This window comes from Scyliorhinus torazame, chromosome 5 (genome assembly GCF_047496885.1).
Source record: "Scyliorhinus torazame isolate Kashiwa2021f chromosome 5, sScyTor2.1, whole genome shotgun sequence".
Classification (NCBI taxonomy): domain Eukaryota; kingdom Metazoa; phylum Chordata; class Chondrichthyes; order Carcharhiniformes; family Scyliorhinidae; genus Scyliorhinus; species Scyliorhinus torazame.
In genome coordinates, this window is record NC_092711.1 from 160,365,461 (window position 1) to 160,385,966 (window position 20,506).

General features: G+C 44.8%; 1 long non-coding RNA gene and 8 other non-coding genes across 9 annotated transcripts in view; all 9 read left to right on the plus strand.

Moving 5' to 3' along the window:
• The window catches only part of LOC140420314 (uncharacterized), a 30,237-nt gene extending 27,548 nt beyond the window's left edge, over positions 1-2,689 (plus strand). The window contains exon 3 of the long non-coding RNA XR_011946293.1: positions 1,300-2,689. This is a non-coding gene — a long non-coding RNA (uncharacterized lncRNA). The remainder of the gene's footprint in view (positions 1-1,299) is intronic.
• Positions 2,690-4,007: 1,318 nt separating this feature from the next.
• On the plus strand, positions 4,008-4,079 carry trnae-uuc (transfer RNA glutamic acid (anticodon UUC)). Its single transcript has one exon. It is a non-coding gene; the product is annotated as a tRNA-Glu (tRNA).
• A 1,228-nt stretch (positions 4,080-5,307) lies between these two features.
• Positions 5,308-5,379, plus strand: trnae-uuc (transfer RNA glutamic acid (anticodon UUC)). The gene has a single exon. It is a non-coding gene; the product is annotated as a tRNA-Glu (tRNA).
• A 1,211-nt stretch (positions 5,380-6,590) lies between these two features.
• Positions 6,591-6,662, plus strand: trnae-cuc (transfer RNA glutamic acid (anticodon CUC)). Its single transcript has one exon. It is a non-coding gene; the product is annotated as a tRNA-Glu (tRNA).
• A 1,192-nt stretch (positions 6,663-7,854) lies between these two features.
• Positions 7,855-7,926, plus strand: trnae-cuc (transfer RNA glutamic acid (anticodon CUC)). Its single transcript has one exon. It is a non-coding gene; the product is annotated as a tRNA-Glu (tRNA).
• A 1,176-nt stretch (positions 7,927-9,102) lies between these two features.
• trnae-uuc (transfer RNA glutamic acid (anticodon UUC)) lies at positions 9,103-9,174 on the plus strand. Its single transcript has one exon. It is a non-coding gene; the product is annotated as a tRNA-Glu (tRNA).
• A 1,329-nt stretch (positions 9,175-10,503) lies between these two features.
• On the plus strand, positions 10,504-10,575 carry trnae-uuc (transfer RNA glutamic acid (anticodon UUC)). Its single transcript has one exon. It is a non-coding gene; the product is annotated as a tRNA-Glu (tRNA).
• Positions 10,576-11,774: 1,199 nt separating this feature from the next.
• Positions 11,775-11,846, plus strand: trnae-cuc (transfer RNA glutamic acid (anticodon CUC)). The gene has a single exon. It is a non-coding gene; the product is annotated as a tRNA-Glu (tRNA).
• Positions 11,847-13,040: 1,194 nt separating this feature from the next.
• trnae-uuc (transfer RNA glutamic acid (anticodon UUC)) lies at positions 13,041-13,112 on the plus strand. The gene has a single exon. It is a non-coding gene; the product is annotated as a tRNA-Glu (tRNA).
• Positions 13,113-20,506: the final 7,394 nt, after the last annotated feature.

The window sequence follows — 20,506 nt, forward strand, 5'->3', positions numbered from 1 at the left end:
CAGAAAGCTGAGCTATTCTCCCTTACTAGAGCTTGTGTTCTGGCCAAAGACCAAAGTGCGAATGTGTGCACAGACTCTAGGTACGCTTTTGGTGTCACCCACGATTTTGGCCGCCTCTGGCAGCAACGTGGATTCCTTACCTCTGCAGGTTCTCCCATTCTAAATGCTCTTTGGGTTAAAAATCTCCTCGTTGCTATTCAACTTCCTCGTCAACTGACTATCATTAAATGTGCTGCGCACACTTCCGGGGACACTCCTGTGCAATTAGGAAACGCCCGTGCTGATTCAGCCGCTAAGGCAGCGTCTGCATCAGCCCCTATGATTGTTCCCGCAGTGGGTACACAGGCTTTAAATCAGCTACCTATTCTAGCAGAAAAGGGCATGCCAGAGTTAGCTGAAATTCAAAGGTTACAGAGGGACGCCTCTGATTCTAAGCGCACACTATGGAAGTCAATGGGGTGTTCGCACTCGTTGACACAAAACCTCTGGCTTACCCCAGTAGGTCAAGTTTGTGTTCCAGATTCGTTATTGCCGATACTTATTGATTATTTGCATTCTTGTACACATCTTGGCAAGGAGGGAATGGTACAGCTACTTTTGAAAACTTGGTGGCACCCAGATCTGAATACAGCAGCACAAATGCGTCTGGATCGATGTCTTATTTGCATGAAAAATAATAAGGGTAAAGGCATTAAATGCCCTCCCGGAACAACCCCCTTGCCAGATGCCCCTTTTGCCTGCATACAGCTGGATTTTATTGAATTACCTAAAGTACAATGCTATAAATATTGTTTAGTGATCATTGATGTATTTAGTAAATGGATTGAAGCCTTCCCCACCACCAACTGTACTGCACATACGGTGGTAAAATTACTATTGACAGAAATTATTCCCCGATTTGGGATTCCCAGAATGCTGAGCTCAGACAATGGAACACATTTTGTGGCTCGAATCAATTCTGAATTATGCGAAGCACTCAAAATTAAACAACAACTGCACTGCGCGTATCATCCACAGGCAGCAGGAATTGTAGAGAGAGCAAATGGGACCTTAAAAGAAAAATTATCTAAATTGACCGAAGAAACTGGATTAAATTGGTTAAAGATATTGCCTTTGGCACTGTTTCACATGAGGGTTACTCCACATTCGCGGTCCGGACTGTCAGCTGCAGAGATAGTCTACGGTCGGCCAATGAGGACTCCCTGGTATGCCCATGAAGAACCCCTAGAGGGAGTAGACCTCCACGTTATGGGAGATAAAATGCTGAGTTATTTGAAGCAATTAACATTTTCTTTAAAGTTTCTCCACTCGCAGGTAAAACAGGCCCATCTCCCAGCAGCAGCCGGAACAAAGATCCCTCGATATCCAGTAGTCAAACCAGGAGACTACGTGCTGATAAAGAATTGGGACAGAGAGAAGTTAGGGCAACGCTGGAGCGGCCCTTTTCAAGTATTGCTGACTACACCGACTGCCGTTAAACTCGAAGGACGTTCGAGTTGGGTACACCTATCGGATTGTAAGAAGATTGGTTTCAGCCCCAACGAGGATGCAGAATGAGGATCTTCATTATCACATTTGGACTATTTGGGCTAATTGGTCTTAATGGCCATTCGACAGTAGGCGAACAAACTGACCAAGAGCTGCGTGCTAATAGCTTTCTATATATGTCATATATTTATGCTGACAGATTGAATGTAAGTAACTGTTGGGTTAGTACCCGTATCCCCATCCATTCCAAGGAGGGGCTACCTCTCCAATCACTCCCATTCCACTTAGCAGAAACAGTTGAGTGGGTACTGCGTCAAAACCGAACACAGGGGTTCGGTGGAGATATGAAAATTTGGAGATTGGCTGGCTATGGGATGACTAGATTTTTAGCCTGGTATCAACCTGGATATCCCCATGTTTCGAATCCCCCTGCCCTTACCATCCCATCGAGCACTGCGCAAGGATCCCGATGTTTTAGTAAATCAGGAGAAGGACCATCAATGGGGCAGAGTAGGTGTAATCTTACAACCGAATGGCAGGGACCGATACCAAACCCTCCAACAAGGGTATGTTTGTTCTTGATTGGTCCAGGGTGTGGAATAAAACATCAAATAGCTCATGGACGCATAATTCCCAGGTACCCTGGATGACAATGGCTGAGAATTTTATGGCCTATAACGAAGTGTAAGACAGCTGTGTCAGCTAAGTGCCAAGTTCAGACCCTGACAAACTAGACAAAGCTAAGAATCCACATAATCGTATCATACAAGGCCAGAAGAGGGAAAATAGTGCCTGACCTTAGTAAAACCTGATAACAAAGCCACGATCCAGGAATGTCCCAATAACACAACCTCCTCATGACCTAGGTCCATCTGCGTCAAGGCATCATGAGGGCAGAGGTGAAAAACAAAATAGGACCATGTCTTAAATCCTCTAAAGACAAAATACTGCAAATAAGCCGAGTCAGGGTCTTTCTATGACAACATGGTTGATCAGAAGTTATGACTGTATTGACATTTTTGAACAAGTTCTGTTTTTGTAAAATGATACAGCTTTTGTATAAATATTGAACGTTTTCTCCATGTCTTTGCGAGCTTGAGAAAGAATGAGCAGGTTTACCTTAACAGCTCTCTCTCTCTCTAACCTGTAGCCATCTGCATGCAGACTTTGGTCAATAAAGACGAAGTTAGTTTTATCGAAACCAAGGTGTAAAGTTGTTTTTTTCACAGTCTTGAAGGAGGAAAAATTTTAAAAGACGACAGTCAGCATGGATTTATGAAAGGGAAAATCATGCTTGACAAATCGACTGGAATTCAGCAAAATGAGGGAGATGTTGACGCGGAGCTGGGTTCGATTCCCGGTCAGGGAATGATGCTTTATTGTTGTCCAGCAAACCGTTCAATGAAGCTGAATCGCAGTTTCACAGAAAAGAGCTCTGCCAGAATCAGTTAAGTGAGATTTGTTGTTTCACATCAGAGCTTAAAAAGTCCAAGTGCAGCAGGTCGAGAACAAGTACAGATGCTGGAAGAGACGGAGAGATGTTGACGTCAGCCAAAATGTGGGTGGTAATGGGCCAGATGTTATTGCTCACCAGACACAAGTATCTCCCAGATTTGGGTGCAAATCTCGGGTGTGGCATCAGGAAAATTTCTCACTCAAATTATTCAGTGCATTGAGGTCTCAGGAGCTGAATACAACGAAAGAAGCATAAGTCATTTAGGGATTATGCAAATGCTGCGCGGAGGTTAAGTGAGCGGGGTATAATCTACCTGCATGTTTCTGAGCCTGTGCTCGGTGTATTGGGAGGTTTGCTCCTGGTTGGAGTGTCCACGGGATGGGCAGTAACCCGCTAATTGAAGCTGCAGTCCCCGCGTTCTGCTGGCAGCGGGTGAATGGAGAGTTTGGGTAAAATCCTGCTGCTTGTCCCTCTCACCCACTGTGGAGCCGGGGAAGAAAGAATCTCATTCAAAACTTGTGGAAGTATAAATGTCACAAGGCTGTGAGATGACGTTTGTTAATGTTTAACAACAAATCGGAACGTGGAAGCTTTGCCTCATAGTTACAGATGAGTAAGTTTCTTGCTTATGCTCAGTATGAAACAGGGGAGTTTGTGTATGTTAAGCAAACGTGAGTTTCACGTCAGAAAAAGATCAACAAAAATTCTAATATTGATCAAAACTTAATTGCGGAAAGGATTAACTGTCAATGTTTTGAAAAATTGAAATGAGTTATTTGGAATTACTAATGAATGTCCGCCGGATAAGTTTCACAGCAGCCACAGTGATAAGGTTGGTGGGTTTAGGAAATTGGAAGTTACACATGAGCAGCTTTTGGGACTATTTCACCTCACTGTCGATTTCATGTTCCAGCGAACAACAATCGGTGTTGTGATTGGCTGAAGATGTCACTTGTGTTCATTTTAAACATGTAATTTTGTATACTTCTAATGAAAACTCGGAAATCAAAATAAAAGGTGAGTGATATACTGTCAACCCGGGTTACAACTTTTATCGTTCGTTTCCCTGGTGGTCTAGTGGTTAGGATTCGGCGCTTTCACCGCCGCGGCCCGGATTCGATTCCCGGTCAGGGAATGATTAATTATTGTTGTCCAGCAGAATGTTCAATGAAACTGAATCGCAGTTTCACAGAAAAGAGCTCTGCCAGAATCAGTTCAGTGACATTTGTTGTTTCACATCAGAGCTGAAAAAGTCACAAGTGCAGCAGGTGGAGAACAAAGACAGGGGCAGGAAGAAACGGACAGTGATTGGCTGCAAGGTGAGAGAGATTATGAAGCAAGCGAAAATTTGAGTGGTATTGGGCCAGATTTTGATGCTCACACAGACACAATAATCCCCCCCCCCCCCCCACCCCCCACACACACACACGATCAGGGGCCGAATCTCGGGCGTGATGACAAGAAAACTTCGAACTCAAATTATTCAGTCCATTGAGGTCACAGGAGCTGAATACAACAGAAGAAGCTCAAAGGAAATGATACTCACTGAGGGATTGTGTAAATGCTGCTCGGAGGTTAAGTAGCGGGGTATAATCTACCTGCATGTTTCTGAGCCTGTGCTCGGTGTATTGGGAGCTTTGCTCCTGGTTACAGTGTCCCCGGGATGGGCAGTTAGCCGCTGATTGAAGCTGCAGTCCCCGCGTTCTGCTGGCAGCGGGTGAATGGAGAATTCGGGTAAAATCCTGCTGCTTGTCCCTCTCTCACCCACTGTGAAGCCGGGGAAGAGAGAAACACATTCCAAACTTGTAAAAGTGTAAATGTCACAAGGCTGTGAGATGACGTGTTTTGTTAATGTTTAACAACAAATCGGAACGAGGAAGCTTTACCTCATAATTACAGATGAGTAAGTTGTATTGTTTATGCCCAGTCTGAAACAGGGGAGTTTGTTTATGTTCAGCAAACGTGATAGTTTCACTTCAGAAAAAGATCAACATAAACTGGAAACTTCAAATTTTGATCAAAACTTAATTGCGACAAAAAATGTTTTTAACAATTGAAATGAGTTATTTCTATTTACTGATGAATGTCTGCCGGATGTTGCGTTGTAAGTTTCACAGGAGCCACAGTGATCAAGTTGGTGGATTTTGGAAATTGGAAGTTACACATGAGCAGCTTGTTGGGCTATTTCACCTCACTGTCGATTTCATGTTCCAGCGAACAACAATTGCTGTTGTGATTAGCTAAAGATGTCACTTCTGTTCACTCTAGATATGTAATTCTGTATATTTCTAATTAAAACTGGGAAATAAGAATGAAAGACGAATGCTATACTGTCAGGCGGATTAAAACCTTGTTTGTCAGTTTCCCTGGTGGTCTAGTGGTTAGGATTCGGCGCTTTCACCGCCGCGGCCCGGGTTCGATTCCCGGTCAGGGAATGATGAGTTATTGTTGCCCAGCAAAATGTTCAATGAAGCTGAATCGCAGTTTCACAATGCCAGAATCAGTTCAGTGACATTTGTTGTTTCACATCAGAGCTGAAAAAGTCACAAGTGCAGCAGGTGGAGAACAAGTACAGAGGCAGGAAGAAACGGTCAGTGATTGGCTGCAAAGTGAGATAGATTATGAAGCAAGCGAAAATTTGAGTGGTATTGGGCCAGATTTTGATGCTCACACAGACACAATAATCCCCCCCCCCCCCCCACCCCCCACACACACACACGATCAGGGTCCGAATCTCGGGCGTGATGACAAGAAAACTTCGAACACAAATTATTCAGTCCATTGAGGTCACAGGATCTGAATACACCTAAAGAAGCTCAAAGGATGTTCCACTGACTGAGGGATTGTGTAAATGCTGCTCGGAGGTGAAGTGAGCGGGGTATAATCTACCTGCATGTTTCTGAGCCTGTGCTCGGTGTATTGGGAGCTTTGCTCCTGGTTACAGTGTCCCCGGGATGGGCAGTTAGCCGCTGATTGAAGCTGCAGTCCCCGCGTTCTGCTGGCAGCGGGTGAATGGAGAATTAGGGTAAAATCCTGCTGCTTGTCCCTCTCTCACCCACTGTGGAGCCGGGGAAGAGAGAAACACATTCCAAAAGTGTAAATGTCACAAGGCTGTGAGATGACGTGTTGTGTTAATGTTTAACAACAAATCGGAACGAGGAAGCTTTGCCTCATAATTACAGATGAGTAAGTTTTAATGTTCCTGCCCTGTCTGAAACAGTGGAGTTTGTGTATGTTCAGCAAACGTGATAGTTTCACTTCAGAAAAAGATCAACATAAACTGGAAACTTCAAATTTTGATCAAAACTTAATTGCGACAAAAAATGTTTTTAACAATTGAAATGAGTTATTTCTATTTACTGAAGAATGTCTGCCGGATGTTGCGTTGTAAGTTTCACAGGAGCCACAGTGATCAAGTTGGTGGGTTTTGGAAATTGGAAGTTACACATGAGCAGCTTGTTGGGCTATTTCACCTCACTGTCAATTTCATGTTCCAGCGAACAACAATTGCTGTTGTGATTAGCTAAAGATGTCACTTCTGTTCATTCTAAATATGTAATTTTGTATATTTCTAATTAAACCTGGGAAATAAGAATGAAAGGCGAACGATATACTGTCAGACGGGTTAAAACCCTGGTTGTCAGTTTCCCTGGTGGTCTAGTGGTTAGGATTCGGCGCTCTCACCGCCGCGGCCCGGGTTCAATTCCCGGTCAGGGAATGATGCTTTATTGTTGTCCACCAAACCGTTCAACGAAGCTCAATCGCAGTTTCACAGAAAAGAGCTGTGCCAGAATCAGTTCAGTGATATTTGTCGTTTCACATCAGAGCTTAAAAAGTCACAAGTGCATCAGAGAACAAATACAGAGGCAGGAAGAAACGGTCAGTGATTGGCTGCAATGCAAGTGAGAGAGATGTTGACGCATCGCAAATCTGCGTGGTATTGGGCCAGATGTTATTGCTCTCACAGACAGAAATATCTCCCCGATCTCGGTGCAAATCTCCAACGTGACGACAAGAAAACTTCTCACTGAAATTATTCAGTCCATTGAGGTCACAGGATCTGAATACACCTAAAGAAGCTCAAAGGATGTTCCACTGACTGAGGGATTGTGTCAATGCTGCTCGGAGGTGAAGTGAGCGGGGTATAATCTACCTGCATGTTTCTGAGCCTGTGCTCGGTGTATTGGGAGCTTTGCTCCTGGTGACAATGCCCCCGGGATGGGCAGTTAGCCGCTGGTTGAAGCTGCAGTCCCCGCGTTCTGCTGGCAGCGGGTGAATGGAGAATTCGGGTAAAATCCTGCTGCTTGTCCCTCTCTCACCCACTGTGGAGCCGGGGAAGAGAGAAACACATTCCAAAAGTGTAAATGTCACAAGGCTGTGAGATGACGTGTTGTGTTAATGTTTAACAACAAATCGAAACGAGGAAGCTTTACCTCATAATTACAGATGAGTAAGTTTTAATGTTCCTGCCCTGTCTGAAACAGTGGAGTTTGTGTATGTTCAGCAAACGTGATAGTTTCACTTCAGAAAAAGATCAACATAAACTGGAAACTTCAAATTTTGATCAAAACTTAATTGCGACAAAAAATGTTTTTAACAACTGAAATGAGTTATTTCTATTTACTGGTGAATGTCTGCCGGATGTTGCGTTGTAAGTTTCACAGGAGCCACAGTGATCAAGTTGGTGGGTTTTGGAAATTGGAAGTTACACATGAGCAGCTTGTTGGGCTATTTCACCTCACTGTCGATTTCATGTTCCAGCGAACAACAATTGCTGTTGTGATTAGCTAAAGATGTCACTTCTGTTCATTCTAAATATGTAATTTTGTATATTTCTAATTAAACCTGGGAAATAAGAATGAAAGGCGAATGATATACTGTCAGACGGGTTAAAACCCTGTTTGTCAGTTTCCCTGGTAGTCTAGTGGTTATTATTCGGCGCTCTCACCGCCGCGGCCCGGGTTCAATTCCCGGTGAGGGAATGATGCTTTATTGTTGTCCGCCAAAACCATTCAACGAAGCTGAATCGCAGTTTCACAGGAAAGAGCTCTGCCAGAATCAGTTCAGTGACATTTGTCGTTTCATATCAGAGCTGAAAAAGTCACAAGGTCGAGAACAAATACAGAGGCAGGAAGAAACGGTCAGTGATTGGCTGCAATGCAAGTGAGAGAGATGTTGACGCAAGCGCAAATCTGCGTGGTATTGGGCCAGATGTTATTGCTCTCACAGAGAGAAATATCTCCCCGATCTCGGTGCAAATCTCCAACGTGATGACAAGAAAACTTCTAATTGAAATTATTCAGTCCATTGAGGTCACAGGATCTGAATACACCTAAAGAAGCTCAAAGGATGTTCCACTGACTGAGGGATTGTGTAAATGCTGCTCGGAGGTTCAGTGAGCGGGGTATAATCTACCTGCATGTTTCTGAGCCTGTGCTCGGTGTATTGGGAGCTTTGCTCCTGGTTGGAGTGTCCCCGGGATGGGCAGTAACCCGCTGATTGAAGCTGCAGTCCCCGCGTTCGGGTAAAATCCTGCTGCTTGTCCCTCTCTCACCCACTGTGGAGCCAGGCAAGAAATAATCTCATTCAAAACTTGTGGAAGTGTAAATGTCACAGGGCTGTGAGATGACGTGTTGTGTTAATGTTTAACAACATATCGGAACCAGGAAGCTTTCCTAATAGTTACAGATGAGTACTTTTTAATATTCCTGCCCAGTGTGAAACAGGAGAGTTTGTGTTTGTTCCGCAAACGTGTGATAGTTCCAGTTCAGAATAAGAACATCAAAAATTGGAAACTATTCTAATTTTGATCAAAACTTAATTGCGAAAAGGATTAACTATGTTTTCAAAAAGTAAAATGAGTTATTTGAAATGACGAATGAATGTCCGCCGGATGACGTGTTGTCAGTTTCACAGGAGCCACAGTGATAAGGTATGTGGGTTTAGGAAATTGGAAGTTACACATGAGCAGCTTTTGGGACTATTTCACCTCACTGTCGATTTCATGTTTCAGCAAACAACAATCGGTGTTGTGATTGGCTGAAGATGTCACTTGTGTTCATTTTAAACATGTAATTTTGTATACTTCTAATGAAAACTCAGAAATCAAAAAAAAAGTGATATACTGTCAACCCAGGTTACAACGTTTATCGTTAGTTTCCCTGGTGGTCTAGTGGTTAGGATTCGGTGCTTTCACCGCCGTGGCCCGGGTTCGATTCCCGGTCAGGGAATGATGAATTATTGTTGCCCAGCAAACCGTTCAACAAAGCTGAATCGCAGTTTCACAGAAAAGAGCTCTGCCAGAATCAGTTCAGTGACATTTGTTGTTTCACATCAGAGCTGAAAAAGTCACAAGTGCAGCAGGTGGAGAACAAAGACAGGGGCAGGAAGAAACGGACAGTGATTGGCTGCAAAGTGAGAGGGATTATGAAGCAAGCAAAAATTTGAGTGGTATTGGGCCAGATTTTGATGCTCACACAGACACAATAATCGCGCCCCCCCCCCCCCCCCCCCCTGCGATCAGGGTCCGAATCTCGGGCGTGATGACAAGAAAACTTCGAACTCAAATTATTCAGTCCATTGAGGTCACAGGAGCTGAATACAACAGAAGAAGCTCAAAGGAAATGATACTCACTGAGGGATTGTGTACATGCTGCTCGGAGGTTAAGTGAGCGGGGTATAATCTACCTGCATGTTTCTGAGCCTGTGCTCGGTGTATTGGGAGCTTTGCTCCTGGTTACAGTGTCCCCGGGATGGGCAGTTAGCCGCTGATTGAAGCTGCAGTCCCCGCGTTCTGCTGGCAGCGGGTGAATGGAGAATTAGGGTAAAATCCTGCTGCTTGTCCCTCTCTCACCCACTGTGGAGCCGGGGAAGAGAGAAACACATTCCAAACTTGTAAAAGTGTAAATGTAACAAGGCTGTGAGATGACGTGTTGTGTTAATGTTTAACAACAAATCGGAACGAGGAAGCTTTGCCTCATACTTACAGATGAGTAAGTTTTAATGTTCGTGCCCTGTCTGAAACAGGGGAGTTTGTTTATGTTCAGCAAACGTGATAGTTTCACTTCAGAAAAAGATCAACATAAACTGGAAACTTCAAATTTTGATCAAAACGTAATTGCGACAAAAAATGTTTTTAACAATTGAAATGAGTTATTTCTATTTACTGATAAGAACATCAAAAATTGGAAACTATTCTAATTTTGATCAAAACTTAATTGCGAAAAGGATTAACTATGTTTTCAAAAAGTAAAATGAGTTATTTGAAATTACGAATGAATGTACGCCGGATGACGAGTTGTCAGTTTCACAGGGGCCACAGTGATAAGGTTGGTGGGTTTAGGAAATTGGAAGTTACACATGAGCAGCTTTTGGGACTATTTCACCTCACTGTCGATTTCATGTTACAGCGAACAACAATCGGTGTTGTGATTGGCTGAAGATGTCACTTGTGTTCATTTTAAACATGTCATTTTTTATACTTCTAATGAAAACTCGGAAATCAAAATAAAAGGTGAGTGATATACTGTCAACCCGGGTTATAATTTTTATCGTCAGTTTCCCTGGTGGTCTAGTGGTTAGGATTCGGCGCTTTCACCGCCGTGGCCCGGGTTCGATTCCCGGTCAGGGAATGATGAATTATTGTTGTCCAGCAAACCGTTCAACGAAGCTGAATCGCAGTTTCACAGAAAAGAGCTGTGCCAGAATCAGTTCAGTGACATTTGTCGTTTCACATCAGAGCTGAAAAAGTCACAAGTGCAGCAGGTGGAGAACAAAGACAGTGGCAGGAAGAAACGGACAGTGATTGGCTGCAAAGTGAGAGAGATTATGAAGCAAGGCAAAATTTGAGTGGTATTGGGCCAGTTTTGATGCTCACACAGACACAAAAATCCCCCCCCCCCCCGATCAGGGTCCGAATCTCGGGCGTGATGACAAGAAAACTTCGAACTCAAATTATTCAGTCCATTGAGGTCACAGGAGCTGAATACAGCAGAAGAAGCTCAAAGGAAATGATACTCACTGAGGGATTGTGTAAATGCTGCTCGGAGGTTAAGTGAGCGGGGTATAATCTACCTGCATGTTTCTGAGCCTGTGCTCGGTGTATTGGGAGCTTTGCTCCTGGTTACAGTGTCCCCGGGATGGGCAGTTAGCCGCTGATTGAAGCTGCAGTCCCCGCGTTCTGCTGGCAGCAGGTGAATGGAGAATTAGGGTAAAATCCTGCTGCTTGTCCCTCTCTCACCCACTATGGAGCCGGGGAAGACATTCCAAACTTGTAAAAGTGTAAATGTCACAAGGCTGTGAGATGACGTGTTGTGTTAATGTTTAACAACAAATCGGAACGAGGAAGCTTTGCCTCATACTTACAGATGAGTAAGTTTTAATGTTCCTGCCCTGTCTGAAACAGGGGAGTTTGTTTATGTTCAGCAAACGTGATAGTTTCACTTCAGAAAAAGATCAACATAAACTGGAAACTTCAAATTTTGATCAAAACGTAATTGTGACAAAAAATGTTTTTAACAATTGAAATGAGTTATTCCTATTTACTGATGAATGTCTGCCGGATGTTGCGTTGTAACTTTCACAGGAGCCACAGTGATCAAGTTGGTGGGTTTTGGAAATTGGAAGTTACACATGAGCAGCTTGTTGGGCTATTTCACCTCACTGTCGATTTCATGTTCCAGCGAACAACAATTGCTGTTGTGATTAGCTAAAGATGTCACTTCTGTTCATTCTAAATATGTAATTTTGTATATTTCTAATAAAAACTGGGAAATAAGAATGAAAGGCGAATGCTATACTGTCAGACGGGTTAAAACTCTGTTTGTCAGTTTCCCTGGTGGTCTAGTGGTTAGGATTCGGCGCTCTCACCGCCGCGGCCCGGGTTCAATTCCCGGTCAGGGAATGATGAATTATTGTTGTCCACCAAACCGTTCAACGAAGCTGATTCGCAGTTTCACAGAAAAGAGCTCTGCCAGGATCAGTTAAGTGATATTTGTCGTTTCACATCAGAGCTGAAAAAGTCTCAAGTGCATCAGGTCGAGAACAAATACAGAGGCAGGAAGAAACGGTCAGTGATTGGCTGCAATGCAAGTGAGAGAGATGTTGACGCAAGCGCAAATCTGCGTGGTATTGGGCCAGATGTTATTGCTCTCACAGACAGAAATATCTCCAACGTGATGACAAGAAAACTTCTAACTGAAATTATTCAGTCCATTGATGTCACAGGATCTGAATACACCTAAAGAAGCTCAAAGGATGTTCCACTCACTGAGGGATTGTGTAAATGCTGCTCGGAGGTTAAGTGAGCGGGGTATAATCTACCTGCATGTTTCTGAGCCTGTGCTCGGTGTATTGGGAGCTTTGCTCCTGGTTGGAGTGTCCACGGGATGGGCAGTAACCCGCTGATTGAAGCTGCAGTCCCCGCGTTCTGCTGGCTGTGGGTGAATGGAGAGTTGGGGTAAAATTCTGCTGCTTGTCCCTCTCTCACCCACTGTGGAGCCAGGCAAAAAATAATCTCATTCAAAACTTGTGGAAGTGTAAATGTCACAGGGCTGTGAGATGACGTGTTGTGTTAATGTTTAACAACATATCGGAACCAGGAAGCTTTCCTCATAGTTACAGATGAGTACTTTTTAATATTCCTGCCCAGTGTGAAACAGGAGAGTTTGTGTTTGTTCCGCAAACGTGTGATAGTTTCAGTTCAGAATAAGAACATCAAAAATTGGAAACTATTCTAATTTTGATCAAAACTTAATTGCGAAAAGGATTAACTATGTTTTCAAAAAGTAAAATGAGTTATTTGAAATGACGAATGAATGTCCGCCGGATGACGAGTTGTCAGTTTCACAGGGGCCACAGTGATGAGGTTGGTGGGTTTAGGAAATTGGAAGTTACACGTGAGCAGCTTTTGGGACTATTTCACCTCACTGTCGATTTCATGTTTCAGCGAACAACAATCGGTGTTGTGATTGGCTGAAGATGTCACTTGTGTTCATTTTAAACATGTCATTTTTTATACTTCTAATGAAAACTCGGAAATCAAAATAAAAGGTGAGTGATATACTGTCAACCCGGGTTACAATTTTTATCGTTAGTTTCCCTGGTGGTCTAGTGGTTAGGATTCGGCGCTTTCACCGCCGTGGCCCGGGTTCGATTCCCGGTCAGGGAATGATGAATTATTGTTGTCCAGCAAACCGTTCAACGAAGCTGAATCGCAGTTTCACAGAAAAGAGCTGTGCCAGAATCAGTTCAGTGACATTTGTCGTTTCACATCAGAGCTGAAAAAGTCACAAGTGCAGCAGGTGGAGAACAAAGACAGGGGCAGGAAGAAACGGTCAGTGATTGGCTGCAAAGTGAGAGAGATTATGAAGCAACCGAAAATTTGAGTGGTATTGGGCCAGATTTTGATGCTCACACAGACACAAAAATCCCCACCCCCGGGCCCCGATCAGGGTCCGAATCTCGGGCGTGATGACAAGAAAACTTCGAACTCAAATTATTCAGTCCATTGAGGTCACAGGAGCTGAATACAGCAGAAGAAGCTCAAAGGAAATGATACTCACTGAGGGATTGTGTAAATGCTGCTCAGTGGTTAAGTGAGCGGGGTATAATCTACCTGCCTGAGCCTGTGCTCGGTGTATTGGGAGCTTTGCTCCTGGTTACAGTGTCCCCGGGATGGGCAGTTAGCCGCTGATTGAAGCTGCAGTCCCCGCGTTCTGCTGGCAGCGGGTGAATGGAGAATTAGGGTAAAATCCTGCTGCTTGTCCCTCTCTCACCCACTGTGGAGCCGGGGAAGAGAGAAACACATTCCAAACTTGTGGAAGTGGAAATGTAACAAGGCTGTGAGATGACGTGTTGTGTTAATGTTTAACAACAAATCGGAACGAGGAAGCTTTGCCTCATACTTACAGATGAGTAAGTTTTAATGTTCCTGCCCTGTCTGAAACAGGGGAGTTTGTTTATGTTCAGCAAACGTGATAGTTTCACTTCAGAAAAAGATCAACATAAACTGGAAACTTCAAATTTTGATCAAAACGTAATTGCGACAAAAAATGTTTTTAACAATTGAAATGAGTTATTTCTATTTACTGATAAGAACATCAAAAATTGGAAACTATTCTAATTTTGATCAAAACTTAATTGCGAAAAGGATTAACTATGTTTTCAAAAAGTAAAATGAGTTATTTGAAATTACGAATGAATGTACGCCGGATGACGAGTTGTCAGTTTCACAGGGGCCACAGTGATAAGGTTGGTGGGTTTAGGAAATTGGAAGTTACACATGAGCAGCTTTTGGGACTATTTCACCTCACTGTCGATTTCATGTTACAGCGAACAACAATCGGTGTTGTGATTGGCTGAAGATGTCACTTGTGTTCATTTTAAACATGTCATTTTTTATACTTCTAATGAAAACTCGGAAATCAAAATAAAAGGTGAGTGATATACTGTCAACCCGGGTTATAATTTTTATCGTCAGTTTCCCTGGTGGTCTAGTGGTTAGGATTCGGCGCTTTCACCGTTGCTGCCCGGGTTCGATTGATGAATTATTGTTGTCCAGCAAAATGTTCAATGAAGCTGAATCGCAGTTTCACAGGAAAGAGCTGTGCCAGAATCAGTTCAGTGACATTTGTTGTTTCACATCAGAGCTGAAAAAGTCACAAGTGCATCAGGTCAGGAACAAATACAGAGGCAGGAAGAAACGGTCAGTGATTGGCTGCAAGTGAGAGAGATGCTGATGCAAGCTCAAATCTGGGTGGTATCGGGCCAGAATTTATTGCTCTCACAGACAGAAATACCTCCCCGATCTCGGTGCAAATCTCCAGCGTGATGACAAGAAAACTTCTAACTGAAAGTATTCAGTCCATTGGAGGTCACAGTAGCTGAATATACCTAAAGAAGCTCAAAGGAAATGGGGGGAGCAGATACGTGGAGATTTAGCCGGCCGACGGCGAGGGAGTTCTCGTACTACTCCCACGTCCACAAGGTGTACTCCCGAATTGACTACTTTGTTGTGAGTAGGGACCTGCTGGCCGGAATGGTGGGGGCAGCATATTCGGCAATTGCCAGATCGGACCATGCTCCGCACTGGGTAGACCAGCAGTTTTGTAAGGACAGCTTTCAGCACCCACCATGGAGACTGGAAGTTGGACTATTTGCAGATGAGGTGGTGTGTGAAAAGCTGAGGAAATGCATGCAGAATTACCTGCAGGTGAACAATACTGGAGAAGTCTCGGCAGCGGTGCTCTGGGAGGCACTGAAGGCACTGGTGAGAGGGGAGCTGATTTCAACCCGGGCGTACAGGGACAGGACAGATAGGGCAGAGTCGGACCGACTCATTAAGGAAATTCTACGGACGGACAGGAGTTACGCGAAATCCCCGAGGCCAGAGTTACTCAGGAAACGACAGAGGCTGCCGGCCGAATTTGGGGTGCTGACTACAAGCAAGGCTGTAGAGCAGCTTAGAAAGGTAACGGTGATTTATGAGCATGGGGAGAAGGCCAGTAGAATGCTTGCACAGCAACTGAGGAAGAGGGAAGCGGCTAGGGAAATAGGGAGGGTAGTGGATGGGGAAGGTAATCTAGTGGGGGTTCCAGCAGGGCTGAACAAGGTCTTTAGGGACTTTTGTAGGAACCTGTACACTTCGGAACCACCCGGGGGAATGAGGCGATTCCTGGACGGACTGACCTTTCCAAGAGTGGGGAGACGTTGGTGGACGGACTGGGGGCCCTGGTCAGGATCAAAGAGGTATTGGGGGCTAGAAGGTCATGCAGTTGGGTAAAGCCCCGGGGCCGGGCGGGTATCCGGTGGAGTTTTACAAAAATTTGCTGGGATAGTGGGGCCGGTGCTGGTCAGGGTCTTTAACAAGGCAACAGACAGAGGGAGTTTACCCCCGACGATGTCGCAGGCCACCATCTCGCTCATTCTGAAATGGGATAAGGACACGGAGGCCTGTGGGTCATACAGGCCGATCTCTTTGATTAACGTAGACGCCAAGCCACTGGCCAACATTTTGGTGACCAGAGTTGAGGACTGTGTACCGGATGTAACTGTGGAGGACCAAAGCGAGTTTGTAAAGGGGAGGCAGCTGGTGGCCAACATAAGAAGGCTGCTCAACGTGATTATGATGCCCCTGGAGAGTAGGGAGGTAGAGATAGTGGTAGCCATGGATGCTGAAAAGGCTGTTGACCGGGTCGAGTGGCATTTTCAGTGGGAGGTACTAGGATGGTTCGGGTTCAGGGCGGGGTTCATCGACTGGGTTAGGCTATTGTATCAGGCCCCAGAGGCGAACAGGACAACATCGGACTACTTTAGACTGCACCGTGGGACAAGACAGGGCTACCTTCTCTCCCCACTACTGTTTGTGCTGGCCATAGAGATTGCACTGAGATTGCACCGTAGAATTGCACTGAGATCTTCTAGGGTCTGGAAAGGGCTAGTCCGGGGGGGGGGGGGGCGGGGGGAGTGGAACATAGAGAGTCTTGTTATATGCGAATGATCTGCTGTTATATGTATCAGACCCAATGGTGGGGATGGACGGTATTATGGCAACTCTGAGGGAATTTAGCCGGTTCTTCGAATACAAATTGAACATGGCTAAGAGCGAGTTGTTTGTAATTCAGGCGAGGGGGCAGGAGAGTAGGCTGAAGGGGTTGCCGTTCAGGCTGCTGGGGGAGAGTTTCCGATATTTGCGGATTCAGATGGCACGGGACTGGGACAGGTTGCACAAGCTCAACCTGTCCCAACTGATGGAACGAGTGAGGGAGGAGGTCCGGAGGTGGGATGCGCTCCCACTGTCATTGGCGGGGAGGGTGCAGACTGTTAAGATGACGATTCTCCCGCGGTTCTTGGCTGATCTTTTGTGGACTCAGCTCCACTTTCCGGCCCGAACACCATAACCCTTAATCCCTTTATTCTTCAAAAAAACTATCTATCTTTACCTTAAAAACATTTACTGAAGGAGCCTCTACTGCTTCACTGGGCAAGGAATTCCATAGATTCACAACCCTTTGGGTGAAGAAGTTCCTCCTAAACTCAGTCCTAAATCTACTTCCCCTTATTTTGAGGCTATGCCCCCTAGTTCTGTTTTCACCCGTCAGTGGAAACAACCTACCCGCATCTATCCTATCTATTCCCTTCATAATTTTATATGTTTCTATAAGATTCCCCCCTCATCCTTCTAAATTCCAACGAGTACAGTCCCAATCTACTCAACCTCTCCTCGTAATCCAACCCCTTCAGCTCTGGGATTAATCGAGTGAATCTCCTCTGCACACCCTCCAGTGCCAGTACGTCCTTTCTCAAGTAAGGAGACCAAAACTGAACACAGGATACTACCGACCATGCGTCGAGGTAGGTACTAGAAAGGGTTAATGAGCTACAATTCTCTGGAGCTTGGTGCACAACACAACATGAAGTAAGAGGATAGACTTCAGTCAACAGAACAAGAGACAGCTCCATAGTCACCTGGAAGCTGAGAGCTGGTGATCCAGAGTGAACGGACTGATCCACTGCCTGTTAATTATTATGATTTTGTACTTATTACAATTAACTTAATAAATTCTGCAACAACATTCTTGTACCCGGAATGGTCTGTAACTAGTCAGGAGCTGCAGGTAACTTTCACAACACAGTCTGACGTGTAATTGATTTGAGTGTTACAATTGAGATTGAAGCCAAACCCGGATCTTACAATAGGGTCAAATTTCACATTCTGTTTGGGTAACCTGCACCAACAGTGATGGCTTTTGTAAACTCCTTTTACAGGTTATTAGAAGGGGAGGAGTTACAGAATGAAATTTCACTCCAAACATCACATCAAGATGTGACAGAGTCACTCGATTCATGGGAGCTGAATATCATCGACCTTTGAATTTAGAATGAGAAATATTTGTCTGTTCTTCTGCTGAAAGAGATTTTTAAACATCACTCAGTGTACAGACACTGAGCCAGGCTCATCCGAGTGAGGCATCACTAAAAAAATCCATTTTAAATCTTGCAGCTCACCCAAAGATGGAAATTTCAGCACACATTTCTCCATCTTGTATTTTTTAATGTTTTGTTTGCCCGTTAAATATCCTCGAGTTCTGGATGGTTCATTACAGAACTCAGCTCGAAGACATCAAAACTTGTATCCGGCCTTGCCTGTGTGCCCCATTCGTCAATTCAACTTTGCAGCAGCTCAGTCCCAGCTTTGGAAACATCTTCATCTTTCTGTGAGGCCCCGGCCCCATTGACTGTGACAGGGTTCGTACTGTCTCCGTGAGATTGTTGATGTAAAGTCACGTCAGACCCACACTGCCCGATTTCCAATCCAATTTATTTAAAGGTCCCAGAAGTCTGACTCCAACCTTAAATGTTGTTCTGATCCTGTCAGTAACATTGTTTTGGAACTCACTAGTACCACCACATAGGCAGTCATCAACATGCATCATAAAGATGCCCGAGAGTTTCCTGCCATGGTACCAATAAAGCACGGCAGCTTCTGCCTTCAGGTAGAGACAACCAGACTTGAACAAAACTGATCTAACTGAGAAGTGCCATACATTGAACAAAACATCGTTCAAAACATAAGACAAACTTATTGAACTTCCAAAGTCTTCCATCTACATCTGGCACCGTAGGAGGTGCAGAAACACTGCCCTCTGGAGGTGATCCCCCAGCGCAAATGCAGCTTTTATGTTTCTTGACTGAAAGTTCGGGAAAATGTCACGAAAGGGCCAAAGAAATTTCAGAATGACCTTTCCCACTGTGGGTGAGTCCACTCTGACCTCTTTATCTCCCAAAGCTTCTTCAAATCCCTGCGCCATTAACCGCACCTTGGGCCTTATAAACGCCATCCGGTTGGACCTTTTCTGTGCAGATCCATTGATGTGATGATGCTGGCTGACCCCTATCTGGGACCTCTGAACACACGCCAAACTCTGTCCAACTGCCAAATCTTGCTGTTTCACCTCCCTTACGGCTTTATCCCCTCATTTTTCAGCAGCTACAAAACCCTCTCGGTCACGGGGACTTCTGCATCGCCCCCTAACATATCCTTGGTGTAAAACCGACAATTCCCTGCCTGAAATGTTCCAGTTATTGAAATTACATTGAATGGATGTCAAAGAAACAGACCAGAAACAGTTCCGAGGTTCTGAGGAATCCCCAGTGGTCAGTCAGACTGAACTATACACGGGTGGTATAAAACAAACAATACTCACCCCGGTATCTGCTGTCCACGGGGACTTTCCTTTAATCAGAGCCGTCAGTGGATCCTGTTCCTGACACCAGACTGTTGTGGGACAAATGTCACTCGGAGTCCAGAGTTGGTTAAAGTTTGGGAATCTTTATTACAAACATGCAGGGAATGCTTCAGCGAACCAAAGCATCTCTGGAAGTAGTTACAATAACACACGTTTATACACAGTACAGTTGCTGCTGTTTTGTCTGTAAGTTAGTGGGAAAGTACAGGACGTCAAGGAAACTCGAAAACAGCTCACTTATTGGCTATATTGACTTCATCTCTCACAAAACACAGCTCGGGAAACAATAGCCAGACCAGTAATCCAGAGTCCCAGGATAATTACAGATTAACTTACTTACCTTGCAGATCAGCTGTTGAGTTCGGGAGTGAGAGCTGGGACCTTAGAATCAGCGCGGGAATTTTGAAAAAGCGCGGGGGCTGCGAGGCAGAGGGGACCATTTAAAAGGTCGCTGTCTGTGGTGAGGTGAGTACAGATTAACAACTTACTTACCTTGCAGGCCAAGTCGATTTCAGCAGGAGCGGAGCAGGCTAGTCCATTTCAGCGGGGGCAGTGCGGAAGTGATTTCTGGGAGGTAAGTTTCTCCTTTAAATAAATTTTTTTTAAAATTCTAGTGTTTAAGGTGGGAACAGGAAGTCGACCCGCGGACTTCTGGGAAGACCCTCACCAATAAATTCTGGTGGAGAGGAAGTGTGTCTACTTCAATGCCAGGAGTATACGAAATAAGGTAGGGGAACTGGCAGCATGGGTTGGTACCTGGGACTTCGATGTTGTGGCCATTTCGGAGACATGGATAGAGCAGGGACAGGAATGGATGTTGCAGGTTCCGGGGTTTAGGTGTTTTAGTAAGCTCCGAGAAGGAGGCAAAAGAGGGGGAGGTGTGGCGCTGCTAGTCAAGAGCAGTATTACGGTGGTGGAGAGGATGCTAGATGGGGGACTCATCTTCCGAGGTAGTATGGGCTGAGGTTAGAAACAGGAAAGGAGAGGTCACCCTGTTGGGAGTTTTCTATAGGCCTCCAAATAGTTCTAGGGATGTAGAGGAAAGGATGGCGAGGATGATCCTGGATAAGAGCGAAAGTAATAGGGTAGTTATTATGGGAGACTTTAACTTTCCAAATATTGACTGGAAAAGATATAGTTCGAGTACATTAGATGGGTCGTTTTTTGTACAGTGTGTGCAGGAGGGTTTCCTGACACAGTTTGTTGACAGGCCAACAAGAGGCGAGGCCACATTGGATTTGGTTTTGGGTAATGAACCAGGCCAGGTGTTGGATTTGGAGGTAGGTGAGCACTTTGGGGACAGTGACCACAATTC